At 38.8% G+C, this 17,979-nt stretch overlaps 1 long non-coding RNA gene across 1 annotated transcript in view; it reads right to left on the minus strand.

Annotated features, from left to right (window-relative positions):
- Window positions 1-10,116: 10,116 nt before the first annotated feature.
- Window positions 10,117-17,979, minus strand: part of LOC148900552 (uncharacterized) — a 68,513-nt gene continuing 60,650 nt past the window's right edge. The window contains exon 3 of the long non-coding RNA XR_016114354.1: window positions 10,117-10,732. This is a non-coding gene — a long non-coding RNA (uncharacterized LOC148900552). The remainder of the gene's footprint in view (window positions 10,733-17,979) is intronic.

Raw genomic sequence — 17,979 nt, forward strand, 5'->3', positions numbered from 1 at the left:
GAGGGACAATCATGGGAGGAAAAGCCCGTACACGGGATGTACCACCGAACCATAACAGAAGTGGCTGATCTCAAGAAGTCCTATCAGTGGCTAGAGAGGGCTGGCCTAAAGGACAGCACAGAGGCACTCATCCTGGCTGCTCAGGAGCAGGCCCTGAACACCAGAGCCATAGAGGCAGGGATATACCACACCAGACAAGACCCAAGGTGTAGGTTGTGCAAAGAGGCACCCTAGACAATCCAACACATAACTGCAGGGTGTAAGATGCTGGCAGGGAAAGCCTACATGGAGCGCCATAACCAGGTGGCTGGCATAGTCTACCGAAACATCTGTGCGGCGTATGGACTGGAAACCCCAAGGTCAAAATGGGAAACACCTCCCAAGGTGGTAGAGAATGACCGAGCAAAGATCCTGTGGGACTTCCAGATACAGACTGACAAGATGGTAATGGCCAACCAACCAGATATCGTGGTCATAAATAAAGGGGAAAGGAAAGCCGTTGTCGTGGATGTAGCGGTTCCGAGTGATGGAAACATCAGAAAGAAGGAACATGAGAAACTCGACAAATACCAAGGGCTCAGAGAGGAGCTGGAGAGAGCCTGGAAGGTAAAGGTGACAGTCGTGCCTGCGGTGGTCGGAACACTCGGGGCAGTGACCCCCAAACTCGACGAGTGGTTGCAACAGATCCCGGGAACAACATCGGATATCTCGGTCCAGAAAAGCGCAGTGCTGGGAACAGCACTGATACTGCGCAGAACCCTCAAGCTTCCTGGCCTCTGGTAGAGGACCCGAGCTAAAAAAAATAATAATAATAAAAAAATCCTCGCCTCGCCCCTCATGGGTGGTGCCTGTCCGCCATTTTATATATATATATATATATATATATATATATATATATATATATATATATATATATATATATATATATATATATATATATATATACAGAGAGAGATGTAGATATATAGATATGTATATAGCAACAATCAAGTATGTAAGTGTCCTATTCATTCTTTAAATAAAAAACAATGCAAAGCCATAGATTTTTTCTTTCTGTCCAATCCGCCTTCTTGACAAATCTCCATCACTCCTCATCACATTCGGCTTTATTATTGTTTTTATTTTTATTTTTTCCAATAAAAAAAATAAAAATAAAAATCCAACTTGGCTGATGCCTAAGCAATGCCAAGTCAACAATGAGCCAAAAGTATTCAATTTAGCTGCATGAGAAAATATTATGCACATTCTTTTAGCAAGAAATATTAGTCAATGCAAATTATAAGCAAGCACAACTTTATAAACAGCTGTTTATAAAATTATTATGGCAGAATTCAAATGCTCTTCATCCTCTGCTGCTCACCCATTTGTTCTCCAAAGCACATTAACCAGGGTCTCTGGGAGCCACAACAAGGTCATATCCTTTCATATTTCATATCCTTTGGTTGCTACAGAGATGATGTTGGCAGGGCTCTACTTCTTTGAAAAAAAATACCAACTCTGTCATTCTCTTCTTCAAGAGAATAAATACCCACATGATTCATTTGTTTGAAAGGACCCAAAACTCATCCAAAATACAATAGCTCAAAGTTATTTCCAAAGGAAGCCACTGAGATATGTGTTTTACTTTTCCTACTGGAAGAACATGTCAGAACTGGAAAATAGAAATCAATTGCCTTTGTTATTCTTCTGGACAGGCGCCGTTTATATGGTAGCTGAAAGTATCCATCAATCCCAAATTCACAATATTGAATAGAAGAGAAGATATAACTTACTTTGGTATATTAGTATTAATCATTAAGGTTTCCAGAAAGTTCCTTACAGAATATTACTCTAGAAATGTGAACACATAATTCCAATTTATTCATTAAGAAAATGTTATGAGAAATCTAGTTCTTGTTTTAACTTCAACAATACGTATTTTAAAACAGATTATTTTCTTCCAGACAGTGTATTGTAGGTGTTCAAATACCTGACATGTTTCATGTTTCCAACAATACTTGCCAGGGTACACGCCTGTGTTCTCGTTTGGGAAGCATACGGTGCTGAATATGCTGACTAACAGCAGCATGAGGAAAATAATATGAGTGTAATTAATTACATAGCTAATGATAATACATTAATTGATTTGCTTCACTCCACACTGCTCGGTGAAGAGCCCTTGTCATGGTTCGTTATCCAATTCCAATCTGTTCCACTTGAGCATCCTTATTACTGATAATGCAATTCGTATTTTCCACACAACCATGCTTACTCGTTAGCTGGCCTCAAATGTTTTGGACATTTGATGCATATCTTGTGAACAGGCAGATGCGAGGAAAACAGTGTCAAGCATCGTGTATACAAGAAAGTTTTTGAAGACCATTAATCTCCATCATTGCTGGTTGTTATAACAATTACAGTAAAGTCTCGTTATATCGATATTCAAGGGAGTCCGAAAAAATATCGATATAACCGGGACTATCGATATATCCGACCCTGTTTGCATGTAATTTTCTCTGTGCGTGCATAGAAATAGTATCGATATAACCGGGACTATCGATATATCCGATATCGATATAACGAGACTTTACTGTATAGTTAGTTAAGGTGCCGGTTGGAGCTAACAGCAGAAAGTCCCATGCTAATAATAATAGCCTTTCAATTAGTCTGGAAACTATGTGAAGTTCTCGGGTATTTACATAAATATGAAACAGATTTTAGGGCAAACACTGCGTAAACACAACAAGGGATGGACATCTGGAATTGTGAGACTAAAGGTCTTTTGTTATGCAAATGGTTTAGAAATTAAATAAAATGCATCTGGTAACTTGCTTCCATGTCTGTAAAAGAGTCTGGATTGGAATTTATCACCCTTTTTCTGTGTGCTCTTTGCATGCTCGTGTTGTGCTTGAACGGATTCTTCTTGGGTACTCCCGGATTTCAAAACATGCATTTCACGTTCACCCAAGGCTTTGAATTAACCGTAGGTATGAATTTGCATGTCAAAATGATTAGTTTGTCTCTACAGTATGTACTTTGTGGTTGACTGGTGGCAGGCCAAGGATGTACCAAACCTCGAGTCCAAAGATGAGGTTGGACACACTCCAGTTTATCCATTACCCCAAAAAGGATAATCTGCCATAAATGGATAGATGGATAAACTACACCATCATGCAATGACACAAGCAAAATGGCTTGTTGCCAGTGGCAGTGTGGCAGGCAAATGGCACTGTCAAACATAGCTATTGATTCCGTGATGTGCTCCAGCTGATGTCTAATTCCATCTGAGAACATGTAGGGAATATGCATCAACCAACCCTTTTTAAAAAAAAATTGAAGGCTTGATGAACAAGTTGTTACAACTAGAATACCTCGTTTAGGTATTATTTTTTATATTGACATCATTTTAGAATGGACCTACTTGACTAAAGTCACTTAAGTCAAGTCCTTCCATTTTTGTCAACAGAATTGCAAACAGAAAGGAACAGGTTCTTAGTCATTCTAATTTTTGAAAAACAATAGACACCAAAGGACGCCAGCAATACATCAGCTTTAATTTAATTTCTTCTAAAATACGTCATGAAGATCATTCAAGGAATCCCAAACAGTTTGTAATACTATTCAAAAGGTGGGAAAATATAAGTTACATTAAGATATCAAAATATTTTCTTCTAAAAGAAAAGTGCCATTTGCTGCACAAAATGATTTGGAAGACAATTCCCCTTCAGTGCTACTTTTAATTTAATGCTCTAGTGATAGAGGTCAATTTCACACATGTCAACCTTTGAACGTCTGGTTGCCTTTTCATATCTCCTAGAATCCTTTCATCATTAAAACCCAAGATATCACTGTACAGAACGTGCATCTGTGTAAGATGTCTCAAGGACACAAATCATACAGTAAATGCCATCTCTCTTTCTTTCTCTCTCTCTGTCTCTCTCTCTCTCTCTCTCTCTCTCTCTCTCTCTCTCTCTCTCTCTCTCTCTCTCTCTCTCTCTCTCTCTCTCTCTGTATCTCTCTCTCACTCTCTCTCTCAGCAGTACTACAGATGCTTCTATTTGTTACATCCAATGTTCAAGGTGTGTGTTACAACGTAATAAGGCATGTTTTGCTTTCAAAACACTGACCTTTTCATTAGGACATCAACATACTCTTGTGCAACAAATGGCATGACAAACTATCACTTCATTTTACCCAAGCAACAGCGAATGTGAAACAGGGTTACAGGTCATAATGACGTGGAGGAAAGTTTCAAGTTCTTCATCAGAAAGCTGAATGTCATCATCAATAGTGGCAGTCCTACTAAAGTTACAAGTATATTGCTAGTTCTGGTGCACCCAGAATCTGCTCTCCGTATATCACGGCAGGCTCAGAGCTGTTTCGGCACATACACCCTGATTGAAAGACAACTCTTTTGAGATTTTTTTTAAAGGAAAAAAAATATGACCCCGTGATGGGACCGGCTCAACTATATTCAGCATCATGGAGAGTTATAGTAAATTTAGTCATCTGCTTCCTTTGCCAGGCTGTCCAAAAATCTCTTGACAAAAAATAAACAGTCCTTGGTGTAAAACAGCATGAGGATTTTCAGTACTCATGATGTGTGTGTATGTTTCAGTATGGTGTTCCTGATTAAGTGGTCGACCGACCGACCGTATGTGTATAGCAACTGGAGCAGTCGTCTTTGCTGGGGGCCGAAGCCTTTAAGGAATCCTTCGACTCCATCTTATCTTCTTACTTAGGGCGAACAGGGCATGGTTCAATCAAAGCAAATAGCCTCTTGGATGATTTCCTGTAACCTCGGTGAGCCAGCCGCAGGTCTTCGGATCCATAAAGTCCAGTCATCTGGATGAAAAATGATGTTCCCAAACAGCAAAAGTGGATATACCTTTGTAGAAGTCAAATGCTTTGATTTTATTGAGAGAAAGTCAAATGACTAATGACTATTATGAACAGACAGTAGGTGGGGTAGGGTGAGGAACTTGGGAAACAAATGCTGTCAAATAAAAAGAAAACTAAATAGAATAAAGTCCTAATATTATAAGACTCTGATTTTCACCTATTCCCGTTTGGATGAAACAACTAATATAATTGAGTTAATCAAATGTTTCAAATGGCAATGGTGTGTTTTTCCCATTCTCAAAAAAAAGGGAAGATGCAAACTCAATCTGGCTTTTAAATTCACCATTTAAAAGCCAGTTAAAGCAGGTAAGCGTCAGGTTACACTCATTCTCATCCCTGTAACTATGACAACAAAGTTCATATTAGGTAGTCTTATACGAAACCCGATGTGAAACTTGAAACTGGTTACACATGTAATTTCTCATCAATCAAATCAGTGTTTTGAACGATATAAAGTTGAAATAAAAATGAATATGTTACTTGAACAACATATTTTCATGTTCCTTCGTCAGTATTGTCAAAGTATACCATTAATGTAATATTACTAGGCAGAAATGACGTAATATCACGATTTAATCATGTTTTTGTAATATTACAGCCACTTAATCCCATAATGCATGACAATTCTGAGACCACAAGACATAATTAATCACCAAAAGTAAAGGAGAAAATATTCCACTCAATCATTTTACTATAATACACAAACTGAAATAATCAGCATAAATGTACAGTACTTGACTGGTTAGAAGGCCCACCTCATAGTGCAGAGGTGCGGGGTTTGATTCCTGCTTTGGGTTTAACTCCCACATTCCAGAAACACGCACGACAGGTTAGCGGAACACTAAATTGTCCCTTGGTTTGATTGTGAGCATGGATGGTTGTCCATTTCGGTTTGCCCTGCAATTGACTGGCAATCGGTTCAGGGTGACACTGCCTACTGCCTCGAGACAGCTTGAATAGGCTTCAGCACGCGATCCTTCTGAGGTTAAGTGGCTCAGATTGTGGATAGATGGGAAATAAACATTCATATTTTACTCACACAGTGAAGTTAAATTAACCCTCAACAACAAAAAAACATCGAGTAAAACTACTAAAAGTAACATTACTTTACACAGATACAGTAAAGTCTCGTTATATCGATATCGGATATATCGATAGTCCCGGTTATATCGATACTATTTCTATGCACGCACGGGGAAAATTACATGCAAACAGGGTCGGATATATTGATAGTCCCGGTTATATCGATATTTTTCGGACTCCCTTGAATATCGATATAACGAGACTTTACTGTAATTGGAAAGATAAGTATCACTTTCAAATTTAAGTAACTGGTTATATGAAATGTATTACCTTTTGAAAGTAACTTGGCCAACAATGCCAATAATGCATCTTTATCTGAATGAAAATTACAACTACTGTCATTTTATTTTTGCAACCTATTTGCAGACCTCAAATTGGTGTCAGTGAAGCAATATTGTGCAACATCAAAACATGTGCACAGATGAGTGCATTTGTGCTATTTTGGCGAAAATGCAACTGCTTGAAGCCACCTGAGTAAACAGGTTATTGCAATATCAATCATGTACATGAAGCGGTGGACACCAAAGGGTGTATTGAGCAACACTGTGACAGAGATGAATGCACAGACATACTGCCTCTTCAAAAATCCTTTTTTTTTATTCACTAAAATAAAACTTAATCCATATAACGGCATATGGGGTATGCTACAATTCAACAACAGTACAATTTCAAAGGGTTATAATCAGAATGAGTTACAATTGTAAATGTTACGGATGTCGCATTATTTTTGTTTGTTAACCTGTAACAACATGTAAATACACTACAAAGACCAACTTACCTACATTTAAAGAAACAAATCATCTGCAACCTCAATTTCTACCTCCCGTGTCTTTCAGTGCAGAAAATGTCATACATATTTCGGTATATCGGGCTGATAGAATTCAAACATGGTACACAATATGTAAGTGAGTGAAAGTGAGAGAGAGAGAGAGAGAGAGAGAGAGAGAGAGAGAGAGAGAGAGAGAGAGAGAGAGAGAGAGAGAGAGAGAGAGAGAGAGAGAGAGAGAGAGAGAGAGAGAGAGAGAGAGAGAGAGAGAGACGCAGAGACACAGAAACATCAATCTGAATGAACAGAAGGTACAAACCGATACCTTGTTAGATTTTCTTCAAAATTAATAGAAAGTATAAAAAAAATGATGGGACAATGAAGACAAGGAAGAATTAAATGTTGGAGTCTGAAAACAAAATCCTTTTGGGCACCATTGTGTTTTGAGGCCTACAATACCAATTGTTTATTGAACAGTAAGCCTGCCCTGGCCCACATTCGTTCAAAAATACCCAATACGCCAATCTGTTTAGTGTTTATTACACTATTGCTATGGATTTTTAATTGTGGTTTCATTGTGTCATGCTTATTACTGATACAATTGTTTTGTTTGTTCAATTGGATTCTTGTTGTTTTCAGGACATTGTTCTGAATTTAGCTTAGTGTTTGATTATAACACTTTCTCAAGTTCACTTTGCTTTTCCCTCCTCTGGGGTCATCCACTAATTTTGTGACCACAAAAAAACAAAAACATAAAAATAAAACAAAACATTTTACTATATTTTAATGCCCAAATGCTTAAAATAGCTCAGTCAAAGATTTGAATAGGTTACTACCATATGGCTGTCCGGGCAAACAGTTGAAGGTATATCCGAGGGCTCCAAGACATTTGTGAGGATAAACAGATTAGAAAGTGGTCTGTGTAAGGTCTCAGTCGTACAGGAGTGGTCCATAGATGAGAAGGTTTCTTCAGCTGTCATCTGTACTTTTTTTTTTTGAAGGTGTCGGACGTTTCGCCTCCTATCCAACAGGCTTCGTCAGCAAACTAAAGTCTTACTGGTCGTATCGGCCCTATTTATATATCCCTAATGTCCAGACATGGCGGCGCCGGACACAGCTATGACAGGTCCCTACTCTCACGTTGGGGGGAGCAGAGGACCACTCCCTGTGGCCCCACTGACTAACGACTGGCCTGTTTGCCCCACTCCCTCCGGTATCACCTCATCAGCATTACGAATGTTGCCTAACCTGTGTTGCCTAAGCAGCTATTGTATGAACGATCCAAATTGAACCTCACCCCACCAGACTGGTTTAATGAAGGATTTAGTTGTAAATAGGGCGCAAGACATTTCCAGAACAAACACACAGCCTTTGCTCAAAAATATCCGGATGGAGATGAGAGAAAAAGAGCCGTTTCGGATGCGGAAGGCTGATCAGAGCAAAAATCATTTTATGAAGTGGATGAAATCTACACATTCAGCTACATATGCTAGTTTTGTGGCCGCTCAGGAAATAGTCAGGCATGGGAAGCCGTCAAATAGACATTGAGTATTATATTTCAAAGTAATCTTCAACCCAACGTCTTTTTTTCGGAGTTTAAAATGTTTTTGTTGCGTGCAGAAATGTAATTTCGCTACTCTGTAACAGTTCACTGATTCATAAATGCAACACACTATAGTTTTTTTATGCATATATAAAGGTAAAAAAACGATGATGAAAAGATGTAGTGCTGTCTTCATTTTAAATGTCAAAAGGTTTTGTGGCTCCCAGTGTTTTCTTTTCTGTGGGAAATGGGTCCAAATGGCTCTTTGAGTCGTAAAGGTTGCCGACCCCTGGGTAAGCATGTTCACCTCATGGTGTAGTATTTATATAGCTTTATTATAAACACACTTTTTTTTCTTTCTTTATTTATTTTAATGTATTGACTGCCAAAAACACGGAAAGAAAACTGCAAATAATACCTTCATGTGAGCAAATACTTTGTAAACTGGGACTATGTCAAAAAGGCATTTTGAGTCTTATTTACAGCTCTCGTATGATTCCAACTGAAGCAATGTTAAACATTCAGGGACAGTGGTTAAAAAAATGTCCGTGTTGCACTACTCGATAATAAAACAGTCGGTGTTGTCTAAATTGAACACTGATACATTGTTGACTTTAGGTGTCACCTGGATTCAACTCTGTCTGGTGTCTATTTGAAATTGAAGGTGAGTGAGTGATTATTGGAGTTTACTGCTTACAGTCAAGACAATTTTCTTCAGCATTATTTTTCTCCTCGCTTGGAGGATGGAAGCTAATCCTCCTCGGGTAGGCAAAAACTCTCGCATGATGCTATTTGATTTTTTTTTAAATTGCCTCGTACTTGGTCTGTGTAAGCTCTGAGTCGTACAGGAGTGGTCCATCGATGAGAAGGTTTCTTCAGCTGTCATCTGTACTTCCTTGATGGTGTCGGACGTTTCGCTTCTTATCCAAGAGGCTTTGTCAGCGAACTGAAATTTGCTGGTAGTTTTGGACAGTCGGGGACAGTAAGGAAATACCTACTGTCCAAAACTACCAGCAAATTTTGATGAGAAGGTTTCTTCAGCTGCCATCTGTACTTCTTTGAAGGTGTCGGACGTTTCGCTTCTTATCCAAGAGGCTTCATCAGCATCCATATGACGATTGTATCTCTGCACCACTTTGAAAGTGTATGTTGATCGTGTAGCCACATGGCTGAGCATAGTTGTCACATAAAGAAATCCGTGTTTCAAGTAGGCGAGGGCAGCTGGATTGATGAGCTGCATTTTTATTCAAACTTATTTATGTGGGTTTTATTTTCGCTCTGCATGAATTATAGTTCATATTAAATCGTTTATGTGTGAACTTGTTGTAATTCTCTACCACAAACAAACAAACCTGGTTTGTTAAGTAAACGGGCTGACTCAATTCTGTCTAAGGGGATTGAGCAAAGTTAGCTTCTTTTTTCCTTTTCACTGTAAACGTGAATTTCAGAGTGCATGGAGGGAAGAAAATAAATGTTTTAATGCTAAGTTCCCCCCCCCCCCCCCCCCCGTGGGTGTGGAGCAAGGCGGGTAAATCAAGTGAAAGCACGTGTTAAATGCATCAGAGTAGAGCTCATATATTATCCATGCCCCTTGGCATGCATATAGAGAAACTTACAGTAACAAGTGCAAACCAACTATAAAAGCACAATACTTTGGAAACATAAATAAAGAAATAAAGAAACGAAGAAATAAAGACAAATAAAAGATATGTATTATAAATAAATAAATAAATTCATAAATAACTAAATACGAACTAAATACATAAATGGATCAGCATACTGTGTCATACTGTGGAGTAAAGGTTAAACAACTTAAGAAACATATTTATTTAGGGTTGCGTGATGGTTAACACAGGAAGTGTGTAAATGTTCTCCATGGAGATCAGTTTTCATGTTTAACTGTGTACCATGGCAGAAATTAATAATACCAATTTTGCTGAGTCTAGACATCTCCTAATTTAGTTCTCACGGACCAGTAGAAAATGGTCCAATTACTTTTTATTAAAGCCCGTCTCACCTCCTTTGACTGAGGACTTTTTAATTAGAATCTCAAAGGAACAGATATTCATGAAATAGCTCAAGTTTTCCAGACGCACAAAAACCGTAGAAGGATGAATGTACTTCCTGCATTCAACCAAAAGTGAGAAAAAAATGACAACTTGCTCAAGAATATTTCTCACCTCTAGGTGACTTGGTATGGTGAGTATAGTTTTTGCTTTTTTGAATGTTGCTCTGCCGATTACCATTTTGTGTTTGGGAGCCTTTTACTGAGCGAGTTGCTCGTTCTGTAGCCACAAAAGGACATGTGTCTTCTTGTGCCAGTCCCAAGCCCGGATAAATACAGAGTGTTGTGTCAGTAAGGGCATCTGAGATAAAAGCTTGGCCAAAACAAACATGCGGATCAAACCTCTAAAGATGGAGGACACTGATTTGCTGTGGCGACGCCTTGAAGGGAAAAGCTGAAAGGAAAAGAAGAAGAAGTTGACTTGGTTTGATTGTCTTATTATTCAATATCCTACAATGACCTTGGAGATGGGAATAAATAACATCTTTTTTTTTCTCTCCCGCTAGTCGATGGCTCGAACATAAACAACCAAATGTCACCTCATATACACAAACCTGTAATTTAATTTCACTTGTCAGTGAATAGATTGCCTTCACAGTTACAGAGAACAATACAATCAGACAAGGATCTCACAGTCATCACTTTTCCCTCAATTTTTGGTCATTAGTATATATAACATGTACTTACAAATATCTCTGCCTGATGATCTTTTATTTGAACAATTTAAATTCTATTTATTTTACTGGACATGCTAAAGTCAATAAACCTCATTAGCCTATTTAGCTACCACAAAAGAAAGACACTAATGAACAAAAATCGCAACCTAAGTTACCTGATTTTTTTTTCCGCCTCACACAAGGCAGTGTTAGCAAACATTTGAGTATTTAGCTTATTTAGTAGCGAAAACACCCCCCGCCCCCGTCCGCCTCAATATGGCGGTGATGAATCAAGTATGCTTAGCATGATTAGCTTGTTTAGCTTTTCACCAATTGTGGAGATACACTATCAATTTTCCAATCAGATTTATGGTTCTTTTTTTCAAACATGGATTGGACATGCTAAAGTCAATAAATCTTATTAGCTTATTTAGCTAACACAACAATGACTCACAATGAGATGAAAGACGCTAACGAGACAAGTGAACAAAAATTGCAATGTAAAGTGCAACTGAGGAACAATTAAAAGAGCAATTGGAGTCCGTGCACAGGTGACTGTGTGTACCTAGGTCCAACTTTAAATGGGGACACCCAAACACACACACATTTGACAAAAGGACAGAGAAAGCTGAAAAAACAGCCCGTCTTTGAACAAGTTCAATGTAAATGTAGCCAACATATTCCTTGTATGAGTGACACTGACTTTACATTTTTAGCCCTAAAAAAAGAATGTCCCATGTCCTATTTTGCCGCATTGACCCTGACCTCAGTAGAACCGCAAACCAAGTTTGTTAAGTGATGGACGCTAACCCTGCAAAGCATATCATTTATTTTTAGAAGATAACTTGCCATCTGTCATTTTTGATAAAGTCTTGATTGATCCGAGCTTGAATTGCCATTTAAAAATAAACTAACAAAAACAGAAGCATATCTTTCCCCTTTACATATATTTTGTCTACTTTAATATCTATTGAAATGTATTCTGAAGGAGCTATTGTGACAGAATGATGTTTACTCCACGCAGAAATGGAGTGAGGCAGATTTCCAACATCCCATTTCATCATTACCTTTGCTGACCCACAGCGTGCACACAAATGCAGGTCTGTGTTTGCCAGATCCCAAGTGTTGAGCCCTGTCTGTTTGTATAGGGCACCCTGTTAAAGAGTCTGATTAAAGCTCTGTTTTAACAGAAAGAGGCAGCAACCTATCAGCACACGACAGGGGACAGCCCGTGATCAACAGTGGCTTATTTGCTGTGGGCTTGTGCTGCTCGCTGGCTCGCACCATGACATCATGGCTGATCACACAATAACAGAAAGACACAATGACTGGCAGCATAAAAAGTGCACGTGGACTTCAGGGCCAGTGGAGACACTCCCACACGGCCAGCAGGTTTACACCCATAATGTATTTAGTGGTTCTCAAATGCATATGACGGAATGCCCACAAATTAGACTGATTCAATTGGCTATGACCTTGCTGCTCTGTTCTGTGGAGCAGATGCAGGTCACTGTGGCTAACAGCTGGCATGCCGGAGCTCACCACCTCGCATTTTGTGACTTTCCTTCATCTGATCTCGTCTTTCAAACCACAACGATGTTTGAGTCACCAGTGTAGAAATGAGCAACAAAATAAATCCTGTACACATAAAATTAAAATCCTTGAATTTGTCAAAACTTAATCTGTGACTTGAAAAAGCTATCAGATAATAAACAACAAAAAATGTTAGTATGGCTATTAGACCATGGCCATACAGCCTCAATTGCATCATCAAAGTAAAAATGGAAAGCAGTAAACCATAATTGAAAGTAATATTTCACTTGGTTTCACCCTGGAAATACTGTACACATTTTAGACAGCTGTACATTATTCTGTAAACATCTGAGCAACACATAAAATTGAACCTGCCAGAGTTTGTAAAAATGCCTCATTGCTTCGCTGAGACAATAAATAATTTCCCACTGATATTTTGCAGAAACAATGTCATTTTTATTATATACCTGAGGGGGGAAGCGCTTAAAGGTGAAGAGGAAGCCGAGACACTGATAACAAGGTTTGGTTGGATGAAAATGTCAGAGTACAGTAAATTATAGACAGAAGGGTGGGTGTATTGTGTTTAATATGCGTAGTTGGTTAGATGGCCATCTAGCTAGATTGATAGATAGAGCCAGCTTGCTGAATCATCCAAATGACTCAGGCAGATGGACTTGTTTCTATTGTTTTTGTATAACAAAACATATCAAGGGTTTGGAAAAGTGCTACATAAATCTGTTGATCAATGGACAGATAGGCAGATGGTGCATGCGCCTAGGCTGTGGTCGATTGCAATCTGCAAAAAAATTATGTTAAGGTGGAATGACCAAGTTTACCTTTTCAGTCAAGGGTCATTTGGTGTGTGGAGCATTTCCAAAGCAGCCCAAGTGTGCATTAGGAAGGACTAATCAAGACACGCAGGCAGTGCAATGACTTCTGTGACTGAATCTCCGCCCCCTTCCCTTTTTAACCCTGACTCTTGTCAAGACCAGAGTGTTCCCTAAACTCTTAAGCAAAGGGGAGACAGACAGTCTGTCTGTGGCAGAGGACTCTGCCCAGATCTCAGGAATGACCCCTCACAATGCGACGGGCCCTTTCTTCCAATCAATCCTTCAACATGACTCTACTCCCTGTGCCCTTCATGTCTCCACAAAAAAAGGATATCTATAGCAAGTTATCTCTTGTCCACTGTCTTGCTTTTCATACCTTGTAACACATTCATCCCACTTGATGTGGTTTTTGATTCATTTGTCTTTTCCACAGTTCAATAACCCAGGTATGGAATAACACTCCACCGTGCCCCTTTTCACAAACTCATTAAATTCTTTAGTCTCAAAATGAAATTAGGTTTTCGGGATATTTAATGCCAGTTAAACATGACATTTCAGTCTGTCTTCAGACTTTGTAGTAAATGAGGTGCACGGGGGGTTAGATAATTGAATCAATGACTGACCAAAATCTTTTTATTTTTGCTCTTAGAACAAACGGCATTAGGATGCCACGAGAGGGATGATGTATGTTATTTCAAACTTTGCCTGATAGGAATGTTCAATCAAGTGATTGCTCTGCTTTTACATTGTTTGACCACCTTGTGTTGGAAATGTCTGAATGTTTCAAGAATTGGCCACTGAACATAATTTTTAATGCAAGTGTTTGCAGGCAGCTTGGACTGGAGGCCCTGTATTGTTGACATTCCACCTAACTCATCACATCACAGACACAATGGCCATTTTTTTCTTGGTTCTTTCCATGTTTATCACATACAAATGTTTCAGTTCATCAACCATATTTTAATATCACAGAAAAACTACCCATGGAAATGCAAAATGTTGTCTCTAGTTGCCAATGTAATGTATTCATTTATTTTATTTTTGGGTGTTGAGTGATATTAAAATTGGTTTGCTGACCAGAAATATATGATATAGATATGAGAAGAAAAAAAACCAAATGAGAAGGACGTAAATACTTTGTAATAAATGGATGTTAATATAAAATATGAGTGATTATTTTTGAGGCACTGAACCAGAAGAATGTGAAAATTGCTTTTGTTGTTAAATGGATCAGAGTTAAATTCTGGGTTTGCTGTGAAAGGTTTATAAGAAAGGTGTGGGCTTTGCCCGAACCTGGCGGTACCTAATCTAGAAACACAAGTTCAAGAAATTAAACGTTTGATTTTTTTTTAAGAAACTTAAGTATATCAAGTCCTGTTTGTTGATCCACCAAATTCTCTGTCTCACCTTATGCGAGTGGGTGGTGTATTTCAATATTGTGCAACGATGAGTGTTCAGATCTGTTCAGAGACAAGGAGCAATAATACATGTGATTCAATTCTGTGGAATCTCACAGAGCAATCTCAAACTATTGACCTGGAATGATTTGAATTGTGTTGCATTTTTAATGGTGAAACAATGGGGGAAAAAAACTCATTTTCTTGATCACCAGTTAAACATATTTTTTGGCTTTCTATTAATTGCTTGACTGCTGTCTGTGTATAAATTGAAAGAAATACAATATACATGTATCTTATTAGTCTAAACATCCTTGGGCATGCCATTAGGATATTTTTTAAAAAAGGTAAACCATGTCATATGCACTAAAATTCACCCTGACCCATTTACAGTTGCGGTGACTATTAAATAGAGCGACTTGTCCCGCTTACATTTTGAAATATTTATTATTCCATTGGTATGGGCCCATTCCCTCAATCCCATTTTCCCCAATTTCATTTTAGCCTTTAACCTCTAAGTAACCAGAGAAGGGCAGGACTGGGGAAGAAAGGAACTAACTGCAGGGATGTGAATGAGAATATAGGTCATTCAGCTCCACAGATGAAAGATGCATAGCACTGCCTGCCACAGTGGAAGCCGGGTGGAGATGGAGTAACTATAGAGAGGCTTCCATCTCCTCAGCATGGGCAGTTAAGATGACCACAGGGAGGAAGAAAGGAAGAAAAAGGGCGTTTTCTTGGGGCGGGGATGAGGTTCTGAGACAACACTGGGATATTTAAAGTACAGAAATATACATCTCAGAAACCTGGGTGTGGAAGTATCAAAGTATCAAATTCCTTTAAAGGTAAAGGTTGAATTCAAACAGCAGTCAGCTGTTATGAGAGCAGCTGCAGCTCACACACAATGCGGTCCTCTGTCTGCTCGTGCCTGGTAGCGATCAGAGGGCCGGCCGGTCTTAGTTCACACTCACGTTTCCAGTTTCCGTTTGTTTGCTTTAGAAGTTGACTTTTTGTGGTCACGTTCAGCTCTCGTTGTGTTTGAAAAGCGTCGCACGCACATGCCAATGTAGAAGCTTAACTTGTTGATACATATGGGTTTTAATCATTTACTATTAATCCCCCAAAGATGTAAAGTGGACCTTTCAGCAAATGGCATTGAATTTATGTGGGTCCATTATTAATATATATCCATCTACTCATTCACTACTATCAATCTGACCATCTGCATATCAAACCACCCTTCACAAATTCATTAATGCTTCAATCAAACTCTTAAAGCCCTCAACTGCACATCTGTACATTCAACATCGATTCAATCCTCATGGGTACATCCATGTATCCATCTATAAGTGTTGGAGTGAAGCTGCTTTTTTGGCCACATTCACAAAGCACTTTTAAACCTTAGATGTACGTGCCTTTAAATCCTGCTAAAACTCTCATGAGTGACCCGACAATATTTATTCAGTCCACAAAGCTCATTGGTGTTCATAATACCAAGGAGCTGTCACTGAGACATCGAAATTGCAGTGCCATATTGGAATTAAATGTTCATTTATACCCAGTGGTATAATTACAAAAAATTACAAATAAATAATGTATTTTTTGAAGAGGCTCCACCCAACTAAAACTTCTTTACATGGGCGGATTTATCTTTCTCATTTAGTTTTTATATTTTTTTGTTCAATGAAGGATAATGCAAAATAATCCACTTTACCAATTTTCAAATCCTTCCATATACATATATATACATATACATATAATATCAACTTACAAACACCTCAACTTACAAACTTTTTGTCTTACAAACGTCAAATTTATGAAAATTAAACCTTATAAGAAGCACTATTTTCATAATACACACCCACCACGGCTGGCGGAGTGATCTTCGGTGGAAGCACACGACCGAACAGCACCAGAGGTTAAGTTACCAACAGTCCTTATGGAAGGTGACTCTCCTTCCATAAGCCATCAACGACCATCAAAAAGGTAAATAAAACTTTATTTTACAGCACAGTTTATTTCTTTAATTACAGTCGTCATGTAATGCGTCTCTCCAAACAGCAATTCCCTTTGACCTTCGACCTCAAACGCCATTCCATCAAGCCATAAATAACCATCACAAATGTAAATAAAGCGACTTTATGATGCAATGCAGTGTATTTATTTCATTACAATACAATAGCACATTTATTATACATAGAATAAGGTATGTTGTGTGCAGTTTGAAGGCTTATTTAGTTGAAAAGTATATTTTATGGAAACCCGGGAACGGATTATTCCCATTTTAATGGTTTCCTATGGGAATTTTTTTTGAGATACACACTTTTCACCTTACACACTCTGTCTGGGAACCAATTAAGTTCGTAAGTTGAGGTCTCACTATATATATATATATATATATATATATATATATATATATATATATATATATATATATATATATATATATATATATATATATATATATCCCACTTGTGGCAGAGAAAATGAGCACAAATGAGCACAATGACATCATCCAGTGTGGGTCCTTGGGCAAGACCCTTCATGCTAATGCCTACCTCATACAATGATGAGAGACAATAAATGGAATGACATGCCGGCTCAGACGTCGCCCGGCCAAACAAGGTCTGCGTCAGGTGCTGGGGAACCAGAGCACCCTGATGAAAAATGGGCTACTGGAACAAAGCGGAGATGGACGAGATGCGATAACATGGCTCTGTTGGAATGCTACTACTCAAGCAACCCTAGTCAGAGGGGTTACATGCGGAGAATGGGGGCTGAATGGTTACTTCGAAACCCACAGTCACGGTTGACCACGAAACAACTAGTAGCTCAGTGTTCCAATATCCACAAACGGCAATTGCTATCACAACTTGAGATTGATGAGGTACAACACAAATTCCGAGGCGAAGGGCCCCAGGCTGCCACATCACAGGAAGAGGTTCAACCAGAGATTGGGAGGCAAGCCCCAATGAATAATGAGATTGGGAAGCCAGCCCCAATAAATGAAATGCTGAGCGAGGCAGCAAATGACCTGAGAGATAAGATCATGGCAAGAATGAAAACTGGGCAACGAAGGTACCGATTACAACGGCTATGTGAAGTACCACCTGAAAGTCTCATGGAAACTGTGAATGCAGCACTGAGAACGATCCCGACCGGAACGATCACGGAAACCAATGAGCTGATATACACCTCAGCATCAGTGATCCTAGACATGCTTGG

This window comes from Hippocampus bargibanti, linkage group LG03 (genome assembly GCF_051943395.1).
Source record: "Hippocampus bargibanti isolate YZ-2025 linkage group LG03, ASM5194339v1, whole genome shotgun sequence".
NCBI classification, from domain to species: Eukaryota; Metazoa; Chordata; class Actinopteri; order Syngnathiformes; family Syngnathidae; genus Hippocampus; species Hippocampus bargibanti.